We start from the raw sequence: 20,260 nt of genomic DNA, 5'->3' as shown, positions 1-20,260 counted from the left end.
CATTCACAATTGCACAAAAAAAAATAAAATACCTCGGAATAAACCTAACCAAAGATATGAGAGATCTGTATGATGAAAACTATAGAAAACTTATGAAGGAAACTGAAGAAGACACAAAGAAATGGAAAAATATTCCATGCCCATGGATCAGAAGAATAAATATTGTTAAAATGTCACTACTACCCAAAGCAATCTACACATTCAATGCAATTCAAATCAAAATTGCACCAGCATACTTCTCAAAGCTAGAACAAACTATCCTAAAATTTGTATGGAACCACAAAACACCCCGAATAGCCAAAGTAATATTGAAGAAGAAAACCAAAATGGGAGGTATCACCATCCCAGACTTTAGCCTCTACTACAAAGCTGTCATCATCAAGAGAGTATGGTATTGGCACAAAAACAGACACATAGACCAATGGAATAGAATAGAGAACCCAGAATTGGATCCACAAATGCATGGCCAATTAATCTTTGACAAAGCGGGAAAGAGTATCCAATGGAAAATAGACAGCTTCTTTAACAGATGGTGCTGGGAAAACTGGACAGCAACATGCAGAAGAATGAAACTAGATCATTTTCTCACACCACACACAAAAATAAACTCAATATGGATGAAGAACCTGAATGTGAGAAAGGAAACCATCAAAACCCTAGAGAAGGAAGCAAGAAACAACCTCCTTGACCTCAACCACAGCAATTTCTTATTTGACACATTCCCAAAGGCAAGGGAATCAAGAGCAAAAATGAACTAATGAGACATCATCAAGATAAAAAGCTTCTGCACGGCAAAGGAAACAATCAATAAAGCTAATAGACAACCAACAGAATGGGAAAAGATAGTTGCAAATGACATACCAGATAAAGGGCTAGTATCCAAAATCTATAAGGAACTCACCAAACTCCACACCCTAAAAACAAATAATCCAGTGAAGAAATGGGCAGAAGACATAAACAGACACTTCTCCAAAGAGGACATCCAGATGGCCCACAGACACATGAAATGATGCTCAGCGTCCCTCATCATCATCAGGGAAACGCAGATCAAAAACACACTGAGAAACCATCTCACACTGGTCAGAGTGGCTAAAATGAACAAATCAGGAGACTCTAGATGCTGGCGAGGATGTGGAGAAACGGGCACCCTCCTACACTGTTGGTGGGAATGTAAACTGGTGCAGCCCCTCTGGAAAACAGTGTGAAGGTGCCTCAAAAAAATTAACAACAGAACTACCCTATGACCCAGCAATAGCACTGCTAGGAATTTACCCAAGGGATATGGGAGTGCTAATGCATAGGGGCACGTGTACCCCAATGTTCATAGTAGCACTCTCAACAATAGCCAAATCATGGAAAGAGCCTAGGTGTCCCTCAACTGATGAATGGATCAAGAAGATGTGGTTTATCTATACAATGGAATACTACATGGCAATGAGAAAGAATGAAATCTGGCCATGTGTAGCAACATGGATCGAACTTGAGGGTGTTATGCTGAGCGAAATAAGTCAGGTAGAGAAGGACAGACACCATATACTTTCACTTATAGGTGGATCAGAAGGATCTTAACGGACAACCATGGGGGAGGAAAAGGGGAAAAATAGTTGGGGAGAGGGAGGGAGGCAAACTATGAGAGACTCTTGAATGCTGAGAACTGAGGGCTGATGGGGGTGGGAGAGAGGAGAAGGGGGAGATGGGCATGGAGGAGGGCACTTGTTGGGAGGAGCACTGGGTGTTATATGGAAACCAACTTGACAATAAACTATTTGTAAAAAAAGAAAGAAAGAAAGGAAAAGAAAAAGAAAGTCAGCTCATAACGTCAATATTGCCATCCAAAAAAAAAAAAAAAAATGAAAGAAAGGAAAAAGAAAAAAGAAAGAAAGAAAGGAGCATTTGCCCAGAGGCATGCAAAGGTGAGAGACTAGATGGCCCCAAAAGAACACAGATGGCAGCCGCTGCCTGGCCAACTGGTCCTGCTTTGCACCCTTTAAAGCCCTGGCTATACTTCTAACCCACAAATAATGTAGCAATTGCTTTATCTTTCCAACAACCCTCCTTTTTTTTTTTTTTAATTTCTTTGTTTAAATTAGTTGATTGTGTTTCTCTTTCCCACAAATATTCTCTCAGACATGATATTTCATCCTTCTGGTTAATGTGATTTTCCGTAATTTCTACTACCTCCCAATGATGAATCAATGTGAGGATTCAGGCTTAAACACAGGATGAAAGCCAGAGAAAATGCTACTAAAGGGAATTTGGCTGATATCTTGGCAAATAAAAGGCTATCGTGTGTTTGTGTCCTCCTCCCTGCCCAAATTCATATGTGGAAACCCTACCCTTCAGTACGATGGTATTAGGAGGTGGGGCCTTTGGGAGGTACTAGGTTTAAATGAGGTCATGAGTATGGAGTCCCCATAATGGGACTGGTGTCCTTATAAGAAGAGAAAAATGTCTCCCCATTTGAAAACACATCTGCAAACCAAGAAGAGAGCCCTCAGCAAAAAACTGACTGTACTGGCACTGTAACCTCAGACTGCCAGCCTCTAGAACTGTGCAGAATAAATGTGTGTTGTTTAAGCCACCCAGTCTATGGTAATTTGTTAAAGCAGCTGGAGCTGACTAGGAATCAGGATATCATGTCGAGATCACTTGAGAGGAGGACACGGGCCGAGCCCAGGAAGGTTGGGAGGGACAGTAGATCAAGCTGTAAGCAGAGACAAGTCACCGTGGGTTAGGATTTAGTCCTCACAAGAAGCTGTGGGACACTGGGGAAAATTCTAATCTCTTGTGAGCCTTGTATCTTCCCCTTGCAAATGGGGGAGGCTTGCAAATGGGGAGGCTCAAAATCAAATAACAGTGCATGTTTCTCGTGCTTACAATCAGTAATCTATGATTTTTTTTTCTGCAAGAACATACTAATGCAGAGGCCCTTATTATTATTTTTAAATGGAAAACTTAGCAGTATACCTGAACTAAAATGCCCATTCATTTTCCTAAAACACCCATATTATAAATCACAAACTCTCACAGAATGGAAAAAGCATAAAACGTCACCACCCATCACCAAATGGTTAATGAGGTTGCTGACAAGTTGTAGTTGTATATAACTGGTGACTTGGCCTCTCTGTGACAAGGCTGTTCCAAAACATCTATACATGTAATTCTGGTGTTCTGCCAAGTACATTTGGAATGTTAACTCAAGACTTCTCGTTAGGAGCACCAGGGTGGCTCGATCAGTTAAGCATCAAACTTTGGCTCAGGTCAGTTTGTAAGTTCAAGCCCCTATTGGGCCCTCTGCTGTCAGCACAGAGCCTCTGTCCCTCTCTCTCTCTACCCTTCCCCCACTAGCATTCTGTCTCTGTCTCTCAAAAATAAATAAACATTTAAAAATAAAAGGGGCGCCTGGGTGGCTTAGTCGGTTAAGCGTCCGACTTTCGCTTAGGTCATGATCTCGCGGTTCGTGGGTTCGAGCCCCGCGTCGGGCCCTGTGCTGACTGTCAGCTCAGAGCCTGGAGCCTGTTTCAGTCTGTGACTCCCTCTCTCTCTAACCCTCCCCTGCTCACGCTGTCTCTCTCTCTCCTAGAAATAAATAAAACATTTAAAAAAAAAACTTTAAAAAAAATAAATAAATAAAAATAAAGGACTTCTCCTTCCTGTCATTTCATTAAACATGATGTACTCATTTAGCGGGGTGGAATATATAATTTTTTAAATGTAAACATCAGCCGAAAATGTTTTAAGAAATATGCGCACTTTGTGAAGTTTGGGTTATTCGAACCAAGAAGGAAATTTCTCCAGGGAGGCTGGTAACAGGGCAGACAGGGCGGGCCTGTGTACGTGAGGGCACTGTTAAGTGAAAGAGCTTACCAACACTCTCTTTACCTTGTATCTAAAGATCACCTCAGGCATATGCAAGCAGGAAAGGCCGACAAAACAGACAGAGGCTGAGAATATTAATGGAAGAACAAGAGCGATAGTCTCCTATATCTGATTAGTGATTTTCAATTTACAAAGCACTTCTGGGTGCATTATCTCCTGATTGCCATAAAATTCCTTTGAGGCAGAAGGAATGTTTTCCTAATCTTTATCTATGAGGAAGCCAAGCTGTAGCCAAACTAAGTGACCTGCCCAAAGTCACACACCTGGCAGAGTCCTCTGACCCCCAGGCTCTTGACGCTAGTTCTCGAGTCAAGGTGCGGGAGCCTGCACCTTCATCCATCTCTAGGTGATAGACTTTGTCTGGCACATGGTGCCCTGCTGAATAGGGTCTGCTGGTCTCAACTTGACAAAGAGATCTCAGACCACAACTTTCCTGAAACAGCAAGTTTCCTTGTAAGCTCACAGGCCTGGGCCAAGATCCAGAGGTGAGAATCTACCTTCTGTCTTGGCCTTCCTCCCCACAGTATTCACGTATGGCCTTGTACAGCAGAACTGATTTCTCATTCCCACTGAATGTCTAACACAGGTCAACCGAGGGGCTCTGCTCCCTGGAGTCACTCAGGCCTCAGGCTAACTGAGGCGACACCTCGATATTACTTCTGTGATGACTAAAGCAGTGGGAATCGGCTTGGAGGTGACCCACATCACTTCTGTAGGTGTTTCTCTGGCCAAAAACAATTACACATGGGTGCCCAGCTTCAAAGAGAACAGGAAGTGTAATTCTCTGTGTGCCCGACAGGAGAGGCAGAATACTGGTGGCCAGCACAAAGACAGCCACACAGTCCAGTCCTCATCTGATGCTGAGCCTCCTGATAACACCCCCACGGGATTCAATCCAGCCTTTACCTAACTTCTCCAGCTCATCAACAGCTGATCTGAAGAGAGCTCTGTTAGAAATTCTTCAAAATAACCAAAAATTGGCCTCTCTGTAACTTTTGTACCTTAATATTTATTCTTTCCTCGAGGTCTAAGGATAAATTTTTTTGAATAACAAAAGATGTTCAAATATTTGGTGAGAACAATTGAGCTTATTTGTATACTTATTAATGCATGCCAGATCCCTGCTCCCCCAAAAGATGTTGGGTATCAGATGGGTAACCAACACCACAGTACTTTATGACACTGGATATGGCATAGATTATCCTGTAATGTCACTGAAGGAAAAATCAGGGGCCTTGGGGCACCTGGCTGGCTCAGTCAGAACATATGACTCTTGATCTCAAGGTTGTGAGTTCAAGCCCCATATTGGGTGTAGAGATGACTTAAAAATAAAAATCTTTAAAAGAAAAATCAGGGGTCTCAAAATTGAGGGAGGTGGATCAAAGGGAGGCTGTGGAGAAACTTTCTGGAGAAAGACAACCAGTAGTGTTGTTAACACAAGGGAGGAAACAGCTCAGAGAGAAGACTAATACCAGGCAGGCAGAGGAAACAATTTCTATTAGGTGACATAGGTGCAAGGCTGCATGATGCATTCAGGGAAGTATTAAAATGACTGAACACAGGATGTCCTCTGGGGAGGAACTTGAGATGAGGTAAGCATCAAATCATGGAGAGCCTTGGGGCTAAACTAAAAGTCTGGAATCCTGGAAGCTATCGGAATATTTTAAGCATAAAATTGACATATGCTGGGATGCCTGGGTTGCTCAGTCAGTTGGGCCTCTGTCTTCAGCTCAGGTCATGATCTCACTGATCCAGGTTCGAGTCCTTCATCGGGCTCTGTGCTGACAACTCAGAGCCTGAAGCTTGTTTCATATTCTGTGTCTCCCTCTCTCTCTGCCCCACCCCAACTCATGTTCTGTCTGCCTCTCTCTCTCAAAAACAAACAAACATTTTTTAAAAATTGACATATGCTGAGGCACCTGTGTGGCTAAGGGTAAGCACCCCACTCTTGATTTCAGCTTAGGTCATGATCTCATTGTTCATGAGATCAAGCCCCAACCTGGGCTCGATGCTTGGGATTCTCTCTCTCCCTCTCTGATAAATATATATATATATATAAACTTTCAGTCATAATGACAAAGAAGCTAAAAAAGTTTCATGGCATAGGGGACATTCCTAAAGGTCTTGGAAATGTTCAGCCTTCAGGAAAGAGAAAATTAGAAAATTGGACAATGGTTTTCAAACATTTGGACAATTGAATGGAAGATCAGGACTTGCATCTATTGTTGGACAATCCAAAGAAGCAGATTTCTATCTAATATAACATGACCAGAAATTCCTCTCTGTGAGTTAGAGCACCTTCCCTCACCCCATCATTGGAAGAGTTCACATGTGAGGAAGATGCCTGTGGTTAGGGATGGGATAGGAAGCATTATAGACTACCCCCACTGATCTTGTCCACTCTGGTTCTCTTCCATGGACTCAGAACACAAGAGTTACAGTTCCAGTCAGCGAGTACTTATTTTAAAAAGTCACGTTAAAAGTTCGAATAAACATAGTCAGCTTGAAAGTCAAGTATCCAGCTGTAGTAAACAAATTTCAACACTGTGGGAGCATTTAAAATGTGAAGAAATGATGAGTACAAGGATTCTTATAATTATGCAGGTTAAGTGCCCTAATGAAACTCGATATGAATCTGTAGAATAGTAATCAGTAGAATGTGTAGTTATAAAAAGCAGTGAGACGAGATGACCCATGCTCAGTTTTTCCAGAAGGAGATAATCAGTCATATAGAGGAAATGAAACGATGGAGTCCAGACTGCCCTGATGACATTGCTCCCTGTGGCAGAGCCTCCTTCAGGATGAGAGAGCAAAAAGTCCCTTCCTTGTACATTGTAGGCAGGAAGTAGTAGGAGATTTATAACTCTTGATCAAAAAGAACCTTCCTTTCCTACTTACTAATGCCCAAACTAATCTGCCAGGATCACCCGTGGAGGAAGACTAAGGAGAGGAGGAAGAAGAAACAAGCCCAGAAATACTAAGACAACTTCACATGTTCAGACCTCTGCTCCCTTTGATGACAATGACGCTTCAGGAGGTCAGAGGAGGACTTATCCATTGAACCATGCCTTAAATGGACAGACACCGGGGAGGGTCTATTTCTGAAAATTTGTGGGCAATTATTGACCATAGCAAAAACAACCGCCACCAAGAAACTGTTCCTTCCTTATTGTGTCTTACATCCCCTACTTCTTAAAAGCTCTCCCATGAAATGGACTTGCTATCCCCGCGTGGTCACTCTCCAATCTTCAGGGGCCTCCTCCTTCATCCTAGCCTAGCCGTCTTCTCCTTTGTTAGCTTGTGACCTTGAAACAAGAATGACTTAAAAGGGAATAATTTAATTCCAGCGCCCTCTGCTGGCCCTACAGAAGGGCAAGACACCTTAAACTAGATCAGTAGCTGCCAAATTTCTCACTAGCAGGAAGCCATTTTATTATTTTATTAACCCCAGGGACAACCCACACACACACACACACACACACACACACACACACACACACACACACACTGAAACTGATCTTTCAGAGAAACTCCATCTGTTAAGTAATTATTAATTTGTTTACTGATTTTCATGCATTAAAGTCACAGAAAACTGCCCATCAGAACCTGTAATCAATATGCTATAGGTAAGTATACCACACAAAGTTATCTATTTCTAATCAAACATAAAAATTCACCTTTTGCCTTACCTGTAAACCTTATTGTGGGTATGTGTGCAATTTTTGGGAGGCTTCTTAACATACTACAAATAATTTAAGGACATGGTTACTATCTGGGGATCCAAGGGCTCCAGGGTTCGAACCACCAAGCTAGGGTACCTCAGCATCTAAACAGGCATGTTTTTGAGAAATTCTTACTTTACTAGTGAGCACATCTGCATGATGGCTGAGTGTTTTCTGCCACTTGGATGTAATTCTTCAAATTACTTTGGTGTGTTAACTGGTCATATAGCAACATGAAAGGCTAATACAGCATCCAGAGTTGTACATGTATGAACTGAGTTTTCGGGTACCAGCTTAGTGTTAGTAATGAGTACCCAGACAGGAGCCATGATGGTGGGATCCATGTATCTGGGAGATGGGTGGGGGTATATGACCAGCAACATCTGAAATCCAGTTCTTCGTTGGCTTCTTGCCTCAGTGCCCTAGCAATTTCAACTCCATCAAAGTATGGTCCCATGAGTGGAAGTTGGTGTATTCACAGAAGAAACGAGAAGAAGGAGAGAAACATGGTGGCTCAACAGACGATGTGGGATGGGGACAGTGTGGGATGTGGGTGAGCAAGGCAGTAGAGTAGGGAAGTCTAGAAGTAGAATAGACAAGGATTTCTCTGAGGTAGGACTGGGTTTTATCCATTGTTCTAACTCCCATAACGGACACAATGCCTGGCACACAATAGGCTCTCAAATACTTGTTGAGTTTTTGTAGGTATTACCCTTACCAATTTAGAAATGCTTTTAGCTAAGTGCAAAGCCCTACCAGTGACTACTGAGATAATAGCCAAGGAGAGCTTGTTCAGTGATGGAACTGAGTTTGCTGTTTGGTCAAGTTTTGTATAGAAAAGTTTACATTTTTGAAAAAGATGAATGTATCTCAGAATGATTTTCAGTATTTGGTTATTTTCTTTTACAGTAAAAGATATTTTACGTAATATAACATACAAATGGAAAATTATACACAGTGAACGCAACAATATAACCCGCACTTAGATCAAGTAACAGATCATCTTGGCATCCAGTGTTTATGTATTTTGAGAGAAAGAGAGAGAGGGACAGGCAGACAGAGAATCCCAAGCAGGCTCCACGCTGTCAGCACAGAGCCTGATGTGGGGCTCGAACATGAGATCATCATGAACTAAGTAGAAACCAAGAGTCCCATGCTTAACCAACTGAGCCACCCAGGCACCCCCATCTTGGTATCCTAGAAGCCCTGGCATTGTCTCCTTCCTGTCACTAGCTTACCCTCCCCTTTACTATCTGACCCCCAACCCTACTATCCCACCCTGCCCCTATTATTTGACCTCCTTTCTATCTGGCCCCACCCCTACTACCAGACTGCCACCCCTATTGTCTGACTCCTGCGCCTACTACCCTGACTTCCAACACCATAAATTAGTTTTGTCTATTTTTGAAATACACACACAGTATATACTCTTGTGTGTGGTTGAATTCTTTGACTTAACATTATTTTTGTGAAAGTAATTCACATTCTCAGTTGCAGTTGATTCATTCTCATTGCTGTATCTTACTTATAAACATGCTACAATTTTTAATTGACTGCTTATGATGGGTTAGTTCCAGGTTTTTACTCTCCTTTTTTTTTTTAGTTTTATTTATTTAAGTAATCTCTACACCCAACATGGGGCTTGAACTCACAACCCGAGATTAAGAGTCACACACTCTTCCTACTGAGCCAGTCAGGTACCCCCAGGGTTTTTACTGTTCTGAAGAGCACCGGCATGGGCGGCTCATACGTGGTTCTGTGCACACGTGCATGTTTTGGTTGGGCACACACGTGATGGAACTGCTGGGCCAAGGGGCACCTGGGTGACTCAGTCGGTTAAGCGTCCTACTTCACCTCAGGTCATGATCTCACTGTTGGTGAGTTCGAGCCCCGAGTCAGGCTCTGTGCTGGCAGCTCAGAGCCTGGAGCCTACTTCAGATTCTGTGTCTCCCCACCCCATCCCACTCTCTGCCCCTACTCCACTCATGCTCTGCTTCTGTTTCTTTCTTAAAAATATATAAATGTTAAAAAAAATAAATATAAATAATTAGAACTGCTGGGCCAAAGAGTTTCACAAAGTGATTGTGCCAATTTTGTGTTAGCTTTTGTACAAAGCTGGAAGCCAGAGATGTTCAGAGGGGGTAAAGATGGGGAGTGGGGAGATTATCCCTAGGCCTATGATTTGAAACCTAAAGGGACTTGTTGATGGAAAGGAAGAAGACAAAATAATCCTCAAAGGGACAGGCCCCATCAATCATCCACTCATCATCAGAGTGATCTGGAAGCCTGCCTCCCAAGAATGAGTGAGGAAGGTAGAATAATAATACAAAAGGTAGAGGAGGAAAAAAATGAAAAAGGTCAGAATAGATGCTAACCCTGAATACTAACGCACTGCTGACAATTTTACCTTCATAAAAATGACACCTCAGTGTCCCAAAACCTTGACTCTGATAGGGCAGATTAGACTCAAAATGCAGCAGAAGGTGCTCTATCTCTATATATTTGTATTTATCACAAAATTTCCTGAAATCGCATGGGGCTTTGAAAGTACCTAAGGTTATTAATCAGGATAGCTCCTCTTTATTAACTTTGGGATAAGAACTTTCACCATTGCTGATATTCACAGGAATAAATACAAAACCTTATTGTTGAGTTTCTCCGTTAGAGTTCTGTAGAAAGTTTTATTTGCAAATAAGTAAGCCAAATTAGAAATGCCAGATGCCATCAGATAGGAGGATCCAATTTTCCATTTAAACATGTTTGTCCCTCTTTCAGCTGGATTCAGGGCTTTCCTCGGAACATCTCCGGAAGCTCATTTGAGTGACTCAGAACCTACCCGGTCTGTGAGACTTGCTGAGCAAAAAGCACAGCCTGGCAAGGAGGAATGCAATATTCTGTTTACAAAAGGAATTTGATTGCTAATTATGAAGCCCTCTAAGTTATATGCATTTCATACTTATCTCCTTGCAATTCAGAAATGAATCCCATGGTGGCTCTGGTCTCTTGTCAGCTGAGGCTTTCTCTGACACTTTGCTATGACAGACAGCTCCTACCTGAGTGCTGACCCCTGCATATCTGCCTTGTCTCAAATTGGTTTTCAGCTCCAGGACGATTTGCTCTGCAGCAGATGTCGTCACAGAACAGATAGAGACTTCCTATGCTCACAGAGAGCCGTCAGGTTTACACTTGCATTCATTTCCTTGGGGCTATTTTGTGAATTAAACTTGGCACAGCCCTGCCTGTTTGCTTTTGATCTGACATGCTAGACAAGGAGTCCAGTTCATTTACTGCCTCTCCAGCAACCGTGTCCAAGAGTATTATCCAGTGGGAGGTCTAAGGAAGCTGCCACTATCAGTGACCAACAGGCACACTTGAAAATTCATGAACAATTTGTAAAAAGGCAGGAGTTCTTTCCCCCGTGCTTTAACTGCCCCAACACCAACATGCTGGCTGGGCCCATACAAAGAGGGGAAAGTCAACTCAGGCCAAAAATTCGGTAGTAGCTGCAAGGCACCATAACGATCTAGAAGCTTCTGATTTGCCTCCAAAAACTACCCCAGGTTCCAAAGAACTGTCATTACTAAAACTTAGCTGGTCTCACTGATATGCAAATCAATTTGTTTGTATGCTTCTAGTTATGAACATTCACCTTATGAGCTCTCATATGCATGAATGGATGCATTTGCAAAGCACCAACATCCAGCCTCCTGGAAACTTCTAGAGTTTTCTTCCAAATCAAGAAGGTACACTCTGACCCTGCCTCATTCTCACTCTGTGTCTCTTTCTCTCCCCAAAATAAAAATAAACATTTAAAAAAATTTTAAACAAGTGATATAGTTCTGGGTAAACACTGTCTAGGAGTAATTTCAGAAATTATGTATTTAGGGGTGCTTGAGTGGCTCAGTCAGTTAGGCGTCCAACTTCACCTCCGGTCATGATCTCACAGTTTGTGAGTTTGAACCCCAAATCGGGCTCTGTGCTGACAGCTCAGAGCCTGGAGCCTGTTTCAGATTCTGTGTCTCCCTCTCTCTCTGCCCCTCCCCTGCTTGCATTCTGTCTCTCTTAAAAATAAATAAATAAACATAAGAAAGGAAAAGAAATTACATATCTATCTCCCTCAACCAAATTTTCTTACTCGCCTTCTGTACATTTCTTCTGGAGGACTTCCCAGGCCACTCTCCTTACTTTTCTTGGGACTTTTCAGCTTTCAGACTCAGTTAATTTTATCTAAGCAACTCTGTCACATCAACACACACACACACACACACACACACACACACACACACACACATTTTCCCTCATCCCTCCTTCTGCTCTCTCTTTTAACTCTGGCCTGGTTGCCTTAGGGAAACATTTTTTTCCCCTCTTAAAAAGCACTTTATCTTGAATAAAGAGAAGCAATTACTTAAAATTCCCTAGAAACTGTAAGTAAGAGAAAACTACCCTGAAGGTAACAGTGTCATCAAATTCTAGAACACTTGAAAAGGCATAGAAATCCTGTCCAGGATTTTATCTATCCCCTCTATCCATTATTATTATTATTATTATTATTATTATTATTATTTGATTTGGCTGAATTGCAAGTGTCACAATAATAAAGGTAATTTCAGGGGGCGCCTGGGTGGCTTAGTTGGTTAAGCGTCCTACTTTTGCTTAGGTCATGATCTCTCTGTTCGTGGGTTCTAGCCCCGCATCGGTCTCTGTGCTGACAGCTAGCTCAGAGCCTGAAGCCTGCTTCAGATTCTGTGTCTCCCTCTCTCTCTTACCCTCCCCTGCTCACGCTGTCTCTCTCTCTCTCTCAGAAATAAACATTTAAAAAATAAATAAAGGTAATTTCATTGCAGATATAGATAGATAGATAGACAGATAGATAGATAAATATATAGTATTTCATTGTACATGTGCAGGCAAATTATGGATTAAATGCCCCTGTGGACTAGATAGAGGCCTAATCTCTGTAGATAAGATGACTTTCTGTTTTATTTTTAGACACTCTCCCCAGCGGCTAGCTCCCATTGCCCCACGAGAGACAGGAGTCCAGTGTCTTCCATTGTAGGAGGTGTTTGTTCCCTTTGGCCTCCGGATATCCAGACTTTCCTGACTTGTCTGCCCAGAGGCACAGCCACCTGTGCCTTCCCAGTACCCAGTGTGTGGTATATTATTCTAAAGACCCTTGATCAGTTTTACTCTTTTTATGTTTTCTAAAGTTTTACATTATTAGTATTTTGATTAAAAAAGGTTAATCTTGGGGCGCCTGGGTGGCTTAGTCGGTTAAGCGTCCGACTTTCGCTTAGGTCATGATCTCGCGGTTCGTGGGTTCGAGCCCCGCGTCGGGCTCTGTGCTGACTGCCAGCTCGAGCCTGGAGCCTGTTTCAGTCTGTGACTCCCTCTCTCTCTGACCCTCCCCTGCTCACGCTGTCTCTCTCTCTCTCTCTCCTAGAAATAAATAAAAAACATTAAAAAAATATATTTTTAAAAAAGGTTAATCTTATAAACTACTTAGGAAAAGTCATTAACTTTACAAATTTTGTTTCTCATCCAGAAACATGCCTTTTCATTTATGAAAGTATTATATTCCCAAGTAAATTCTTCTAATTTTCTTCATGTAAGTTCTATACAATTTTGTTCTCATAAATGGTTTCTTCACTGTATTTTTCTAATTGGTTACTGCTCTTACATAGAAAGTTATTTTTAATTATATATTTGTGAAACTAGGCACCTCACTAAATGTTCTTAGTTTGCAATAATTTCTCAGTTACATTATAATTTGTGGTTCAAAATTATATCATCTACAAATAAAAAGAAAAGAGGAAAAGAAAAGAAAATGACTTTCAAGCTTTTTAAGTTCTCAACAACTGATAGTAAAGGAAGTTTGAGAATACAATCAGAATAACATATTTAAAAGCCAAAGATAGACTGTCAAAAATTTCTGATCTGATTCTGTTTCTAGGTGTTAATGTTGATGAATCTTGCCATCACTTTTGGCCTTCTTACTTAATCCATCTTTTTTTTTTTAAGTTTATTTATTTAGAGAAAGAGCATGCACGCACAGGAAGAGAGAGAGAGAATCCCAAGCAGGCTCTACACTGCCAGTGCAGAGTCTGAAGCAGGGCTCAAACCTATGAACTGTGAGATCATGGCTTGAGCCGAAATCAAGAGTAGTACATGTTTGCCATCTTAAAACTTAGAAATCAAGTTGGAGATGTTTTCTAGCTGCTTATCTGTATCCAGTTTTGGAAATGTCTTCCATCTCAGATCTCTTCTAAGTGAGGCTGACTCTTGATTATCAGTGATCATCAACAGGTCGTAGTATAATGCATATATTTTCCACAGAGAATCCAAAGGCCAACACAAGCCACTACTTTTGGGAGCACATCCGAGTCTAACAGACAACACAATGAACTACCTTAAGTCTTTGTCACTTCTTATTCTTTTTTTTTAATTTGTTTTTTTAATTTACATTCAAGTTAGTTAGCATATAGTGCAACCGTGAATTCAGGAGTAGATTCCTTAATGCCCTTTACCCATTTAGCCCATCCCCCCTCCCACAACACCTCCAGTAACCCTCTGTTTGTTCTCCATATTTAAGAATCCCTTATGTTTTGTCCCCTTCCCTGTTTTTATATTATTTTTGCTTCTTTTCCATTCTGTTCATCTGTTCTGTGTCTTAAAGTCCTCATATGAGTGAAGTCATATAATATTTGTCTTTCTCTGACTAATTTTGCTTAGCATAATACCCTCTAGTTCCATCCACGTTGCTGCAAATGGCAAGATTTCATTCTTTTTGATTGCCGAGTAATACTCCATTGTGTGTATATATTATATATACACCACATCTTCTTTATCCATTCATCCATCAATGGACATTTGGGCTCTTTCTATACTTTGGCTATTGTTGATAGCGCTGCTATAAACATTGGAGTACATGTGCCCCTTCGAAAAAGTATCCCTGTATCCCTTGGATAAATACCTAGTAGTGTCACTTCTTATTCTTGATTAATTTCTGATGGAGTGCCTCCAGCCTATAATGCGAATAATAATCTCTTCCTTGACTCTGAATTCATGTAAGAATGCAGCAACAGCATTCAGACAGCAGAACCTGGGAAATAATTTGCTTCCCATTCCTTATGCATACACACAAGCACTTTCACAGAGCAGGCTTTTAACAGCCCAATTAGCCTAATTCAAGGATGGCAAATGTGCCATAACTGCTCCCTAGTTTAGGACTGCCCCCCCAAAATTGTCCCTCTTCCCTGCCCAAGTTCAGAACCAACTGAGAGATAAACACAGGAGTCAAACAGATGGAAAACAACTATTAACAATATAGCCTTGGGAGCATGGGCATGAAAGGCAAATAAACTTACTACTGTTACCTAAATTAAACTTCCCAGGCTTTGAGCCCCTCGGACAGGACAGCGCCTGCCCTTCAGGCTTGCCGCATAGTGGGGATAATAGGCCAAAACAGGCAGGCAGTTTCCAAAGAAGGAGAAGCCAGAAGGAACTAAAGAAAGCAGTGCCAGAAATGCCCCCCATACCCAGTTTCTTCTCTCAAACTCCTTCATCTGATTGGTCACTCCTGCCCCCCCTCCCCCCCCCCCACCAAGAATAGGCAAGCAAGTGGCAAGGGACCAGCATAGTTTCTCCACTGCTGTGCTTCTCAAACTTGAACATGTATCAGAATCACCTGGAAGTCTTGTTATAAACACATTACTGGGCCCACTTACGAGTTTCTGCTTCCATGGATCTGAGTGAGGTCTAAGAATCTGCATTTCTAGCAAGTTCCCAAGGGTTGAATCATGCCCTAATATAGTGGTTCTCCACCTTGAAAAGCATCGGAATCAAGAAGAGAAAGGAGAGTTTCCTCCTAACATTCCTTAGCTTTTTGTTTTCTTTCTTAACCCATTGGGTTGAGAAAACCCACGATTCCTTCAAGGGACTGTTAATGCACAGTGATGATTTTTGTCCCCAGAAAGCCACATAGTGGGTCATAACATCAATTTTAAAACTCAAAGCCATACTGACTAGAACACTCCTTATTCTATTTCCCATCCTAAATTAGGTCCAGCCACACTGTCCAAAAGAGCTCATTAGAGATTCTTCAGTGAAACTAAATGGCAACATTAAGATATTCCAGGGGCACCTGGGTGGGTAGTTGGCTAAGCGCCTGTCTCTTGATTTGGGCTCAGGTGGTGATCTCGCAGTTCGTGGCATGGAGACCCACATCAGGCTCTTGGCTGATAGTGTAAAAGCCTGCTTGGGATTCTCTCTCTCCTCTCTCTCTCTGCCCCTTCCCCCCTCCCTCTCAAAATAAATAAATAAACAAACAAACATGAAAAAAGATATACCAATAATATGTTAATAATTTTTAAAAATTCCAAATTTGAGTATAAACCTTCTCCATCACAAATTTCCCCAGGTTGAAATCACAACTTCAAAATCAAATTCCCTGAATATTAAAGTCCAAAATCAAACCATCTTGCCTTTGTGTTCAAAGCCAAAAGAAAGTAAGTCCCAAATTCCATCCTCCCTAATTTCTTATTCTTCTGAGTCCTTCTGAGTCCATCTAGAGGAATCCCCATATTCAGGCAGGACTGTGGTTCTTTTAGTAGCTGCAGGTGAGTTCCCTTCCACGGGAACAGAAATCATTCTCTAACGACCTTGAGGTAAGGAGTTAGAACCTTCAGCTGTCCTCCTATGCGCCTCACTGTTGAGGAGATCGAAGAGAATACTAATGATTATCAAAGTACCAGACCCAAACCCACTTGTTTTAGAAACACGTCAATCCTTAGCAGTTAGCAGGTATCTCAGGCAAAATTTTATATTCCCAGAACCCTCTACTTACTGTTGCCAAAGGCCATAGCAAAGATTCGGTGAAATATGAGAGGGGACAAATACACCGAATGGACAGACTCCTTGACTGCAGGGTTGCCATGAGGCTGGTCATCCTATGTCTTTCTTGGAAGCATGTGGCCATTGTGGCACCATATTTCACCATGTTAGGGGGAGGGGTGGGAAGGCCATGAACCCGTACCGTCTCAGCACTTAACAGGATTGAATGTGAGACTTGGCTCCCTTCGAAGAAAGTTTAGAAATCTTCAATGGCGACAGTCCCAAGCACCGGCCCTTATTTCATGGCCTTCTATTTCCAATCCAGCATACTTGAAAACATCTTGATTTCCATTTGCCTCCAAGCCCTGTGTTTCCAGTCCCACCAATGCGGCGAACGTGGTGAACGTGGGTTCCACCCAGCGCAGCAAAGTCCTGCGTCACAGCTCTGGTTGTCACCACGGCTTGTTCTGAAATTACTCAGACCCAGGAAGCCTGCCTCCTCCGGAAGCTTTCTCCCTTATCTCACACTAGTTTCAGCTGGAAAATTCTCTCAGCAGGCTCCTGAATGCAAGCTGGCCTCGCTTCCCAAACCTGTGCCCAGGGCCCAGCGAGAGGCAAGACTCCTGCCACGTGCTCCTCAAGACCCGTATCTTCCCAGCTTCAAATCGTCCAGGCTCCAAGTAGCCTCTACACCTTGTTCTGCAGCAGTGGAGTACGATTTGAATGCGCTGTTGCCCCAGTTGTCTTCAGAAAGGGTCCGCAGACTTTATTTCAACCTTACTGAAGTATAACTTACATACAATAAAATTCACCATTTTTAAATTAAAAGCTTGCTTTATTTTTCTGCTGTATCAAGTATTAGCTCTCAGTTGACAGTTTGATTTTTTTGTGTGTGCTTTCCAAACATTAGCACAGTTAATATCACCTTATCAATAGCCAGATAACAAATCAAATTGGTCCCAGTGGTTATGTCCACACCTAGATTGTTCAGGTGGTCAGGAACTTGTATTTGTTTGCTTTAGCTTTTAGTTCTGGTTATATCTCCAAATATGAAAGAGCTAAGAGGTTTCTGCTGCCACCACAAAGAAATTAACAGCAAACAGACTCCAGTTTTTTGGAATAATTACAAGTGAGTATCTTGACCAAATAAACCTTGTAGCTCTCAAAATGGCAGATTGAGCTGTAAAGAGTTTGTCTACAGGTGCGACCATGTCAGCTGATGCAGCACACATTGGTCCTCATTTCGTAACTGGAGCCCAGAAAAAGCCTGTTTGGGGACCTGCCTGGTGACGGTACAACAGCCTCAATTTCTCTGGCAGCAGGAGCTCCCCCACTTTTTGGGGGACCCGGTGGCAGGTGGCCAGAAAGCCCCAGGCACCAGTGGCTGACATCTCTGCAGACAAGTGGTCAGTGGTCGTGGGCGGCCAGGTGTGAAAGCAGCCAAGTGCTCGTCCCTGGCTGACAACTAAGGACATGCATCACTTTCTCCTGCCACAGTGCCTCTCGTCTTTCTCTCCCCCAGAACGCCCTCCCCATGGCTCAGCCTGCCCTCCTGCGAACCACTGGGCAGTAGGGGCCCAGAAAGGGAAAAAAAAAATCATCATTTTTAAGGAGGAGTTTGATGAGGTTTGACAAATGTATAGTCATGTAACCACCATGACCATCAAAACATAGAACATTTCTCATCACCAGGCAAAAATGTCCTTTGTGTCTCTTGGAGGTCAAGAGCCTCCCTGCACCCACAGCCCACAGGATTCACTGATCTGCTCTCTTTCTTCTAGAGTATATATAAATGAATCATAGAGTATATTATCTTATAGATCTGGCTTTATTCACTTTACCATATGCTTTTGCAATTCATGCAGGTTATTGCATTCATCAGTAGCAGCTTATTTTTATCCCCTCCTGCCCCCTCTAATAAGGATGCTTGTGATTACACTGGGCCCACCCCAGTAAACCAGAACAATCTCTCCAGTTCAAGATCCTTAAAATACCACATCTGCAAAATCCCTTTTACCTGTAAAGTAACACCTTCCCAGGCCCCAGAGATTAAGACACGGACTTCTTTGGGGAACCGTTACTCAACCTACAGGAGCGTTTGATTTCATTGTTTTTCTCTATTGTTTATGTCCTACTTTATGGATTTCCAATGTTCTCTCTACTGTTTGCTTCCTTCTTTTTGACTTAGATTATTTTGTTCTCGTTTTCTAGTTTCTTACAGGAGAAAGTTAGGTTTTTTTATTTGAAATATTTCTCTTTTATAGTCAAAGCATTTAATGCCATGAAGTTCCCTCTAAACCCTGCTCTAAATGCATTCCAAAATATTTGATATATTGTGCTCTCAATTTCATTCACTCCAAAAACATTAATTTTCTATAAGATCTTCGACCCATGTGTTATTTTTAAAATATGCTTTTAACTTGGAATTTTTTTAAAGATATTTCTCTTGTTGATTTCTAATTAATTCCTAATTAGAAATGTGCTAATTTACTGCTCTTGTATGAATTTGAGCTTTTAAATTTATGGAGACTTATGACTCAAAGTCTTGAGGACTTTCATGTTTGAAAACATGTGTTCTGCTGTTTTGAAAAGAGTGTGTATTCCTCCGTTTTGGAATGATGTACTCTCTAAACATCAGTTAGGTCAACTTGACTGATAATGTTATTTAAGACTTCTAGATCTTCCTTCATTTTCTGTCTCTTTTCTCTATCACTGGGAGAAGTGCGTTGAAATCTGCAACTAGAATTGTGAATCTGCATCTTCGTTAGCCAGGTGAGCATTTGCTTCATGGATTTTGAATCTCTGTTACTGGGTTCATGTCCATTTAGAATAGTTAGCTCCTCTCAGTGGGTTGACCGCTTTCTCATTATATCATGCCCCTCTCTATCCCTGGAAACAGTCCTTGTTGGGTTTTCAAAATACTATAAAAGAGGACCTGAAGTTGCGTGGCTGATCTAACATTGCCTAGCTATGCCTGGCACACCCTTTTCAAGCTAGAACTTCACACGTAAATGATTTTAGAGTACAGTTTCTTTTGCTTTTTAAAGTCTTGGACTACAGATTTGCAGCCACGCAATAAAAAAAGTTATTCCCTTCCCTATACCTAAAAGCTGACATATGAAAACATTCTTCTTTCCCTCTGAGTACAACCTTGCCTCAGCTGCCTCTGTTCACTGAGCACAGGGCTCGGCTTGGCTGTTTCTAAGGCTGGCACTTGCCGCCTCGCCTGCATACAAACAGCTGCTTGCCTGGGGATGAAAGTGGCATTAGCTTCTAAGGCAAAATCCTCTGGGGCTCTGCTTGCTAAAAATCTAAGGCCGAAAGCTGCCAGCCCAACCTCACCCCTCAGAAGATAATCGCGTCACTGTGAAAACCAGCCGTGTGGTGCACCGAAGCCCAATAAACCCCCAAAGTTATAGGGAAAACCACGTGACCCGTGTTTATGCCACTGGAGCCCTAAAGCTACCCAGTCAAAGCATCGGACCGCCTAAGTGCCTCTCAACGCTCCTGGATTGTACTCCAAACGTCGGGGCAAAGGATATTGGAATCCCGTGCTGATGACAATCACAACCGGTCACATAAAGTGGGTACTACGGTTTATTTCCCCCACTGCCCTGCAACACGCTGGTCTCCGTTTTGGGTGGTGCTGTTGTTGTTGTCTGTGCTTGTTTTTTCCTACATCACTACCCCCTCTGTAAATTCAGGCCCCTCACTCTATTTTGTGAGGGAAGAGCTTCCCAGTATCCTGGAATGGTGACAGAGGGGGGCGCACAGGACAGTTTTGGGTCAAAGGTCAGCCACATCCGGGACTCTGTGGCGCTCCTCTGCGG

General features: G+C 42.3%; 1 pseudogene; it reads right to left on the bottom strand.

Moving 5' to 3' along the window:
• Positions 1-16,002: 16,002 nt before the first annotated feature.
• LOC120246995 lies at positions 16,003-19,992 on the bottom strand (annotated as a pseudogene).
• Between the last annotated feature and the right edge of the window lie 268 nt (positions 19,993-20,260).

The sequence above is a fragment of the Hyaena hyaena genome, unplaced genomic scaffold (genome assembly GCF_003009895.1).
Source record: "Hyaena hyaena isolate Hyena2069 unplaced genomic scaffold, ASM300989v1 scaffold_497, whole genome shotgun sequence".
In the NCBI taxonomy this organism is placed as follows: Eukaryota; Metazoa; Chordata; class Mammalia; order Carnivora; family Hyaenidae; genus Hyaena; species Hyaena hyaena.
Note: the sequence above shows the minus strand (reverse complement) of the source record. Positions and strands in the feature narration are given on the sequence as shown.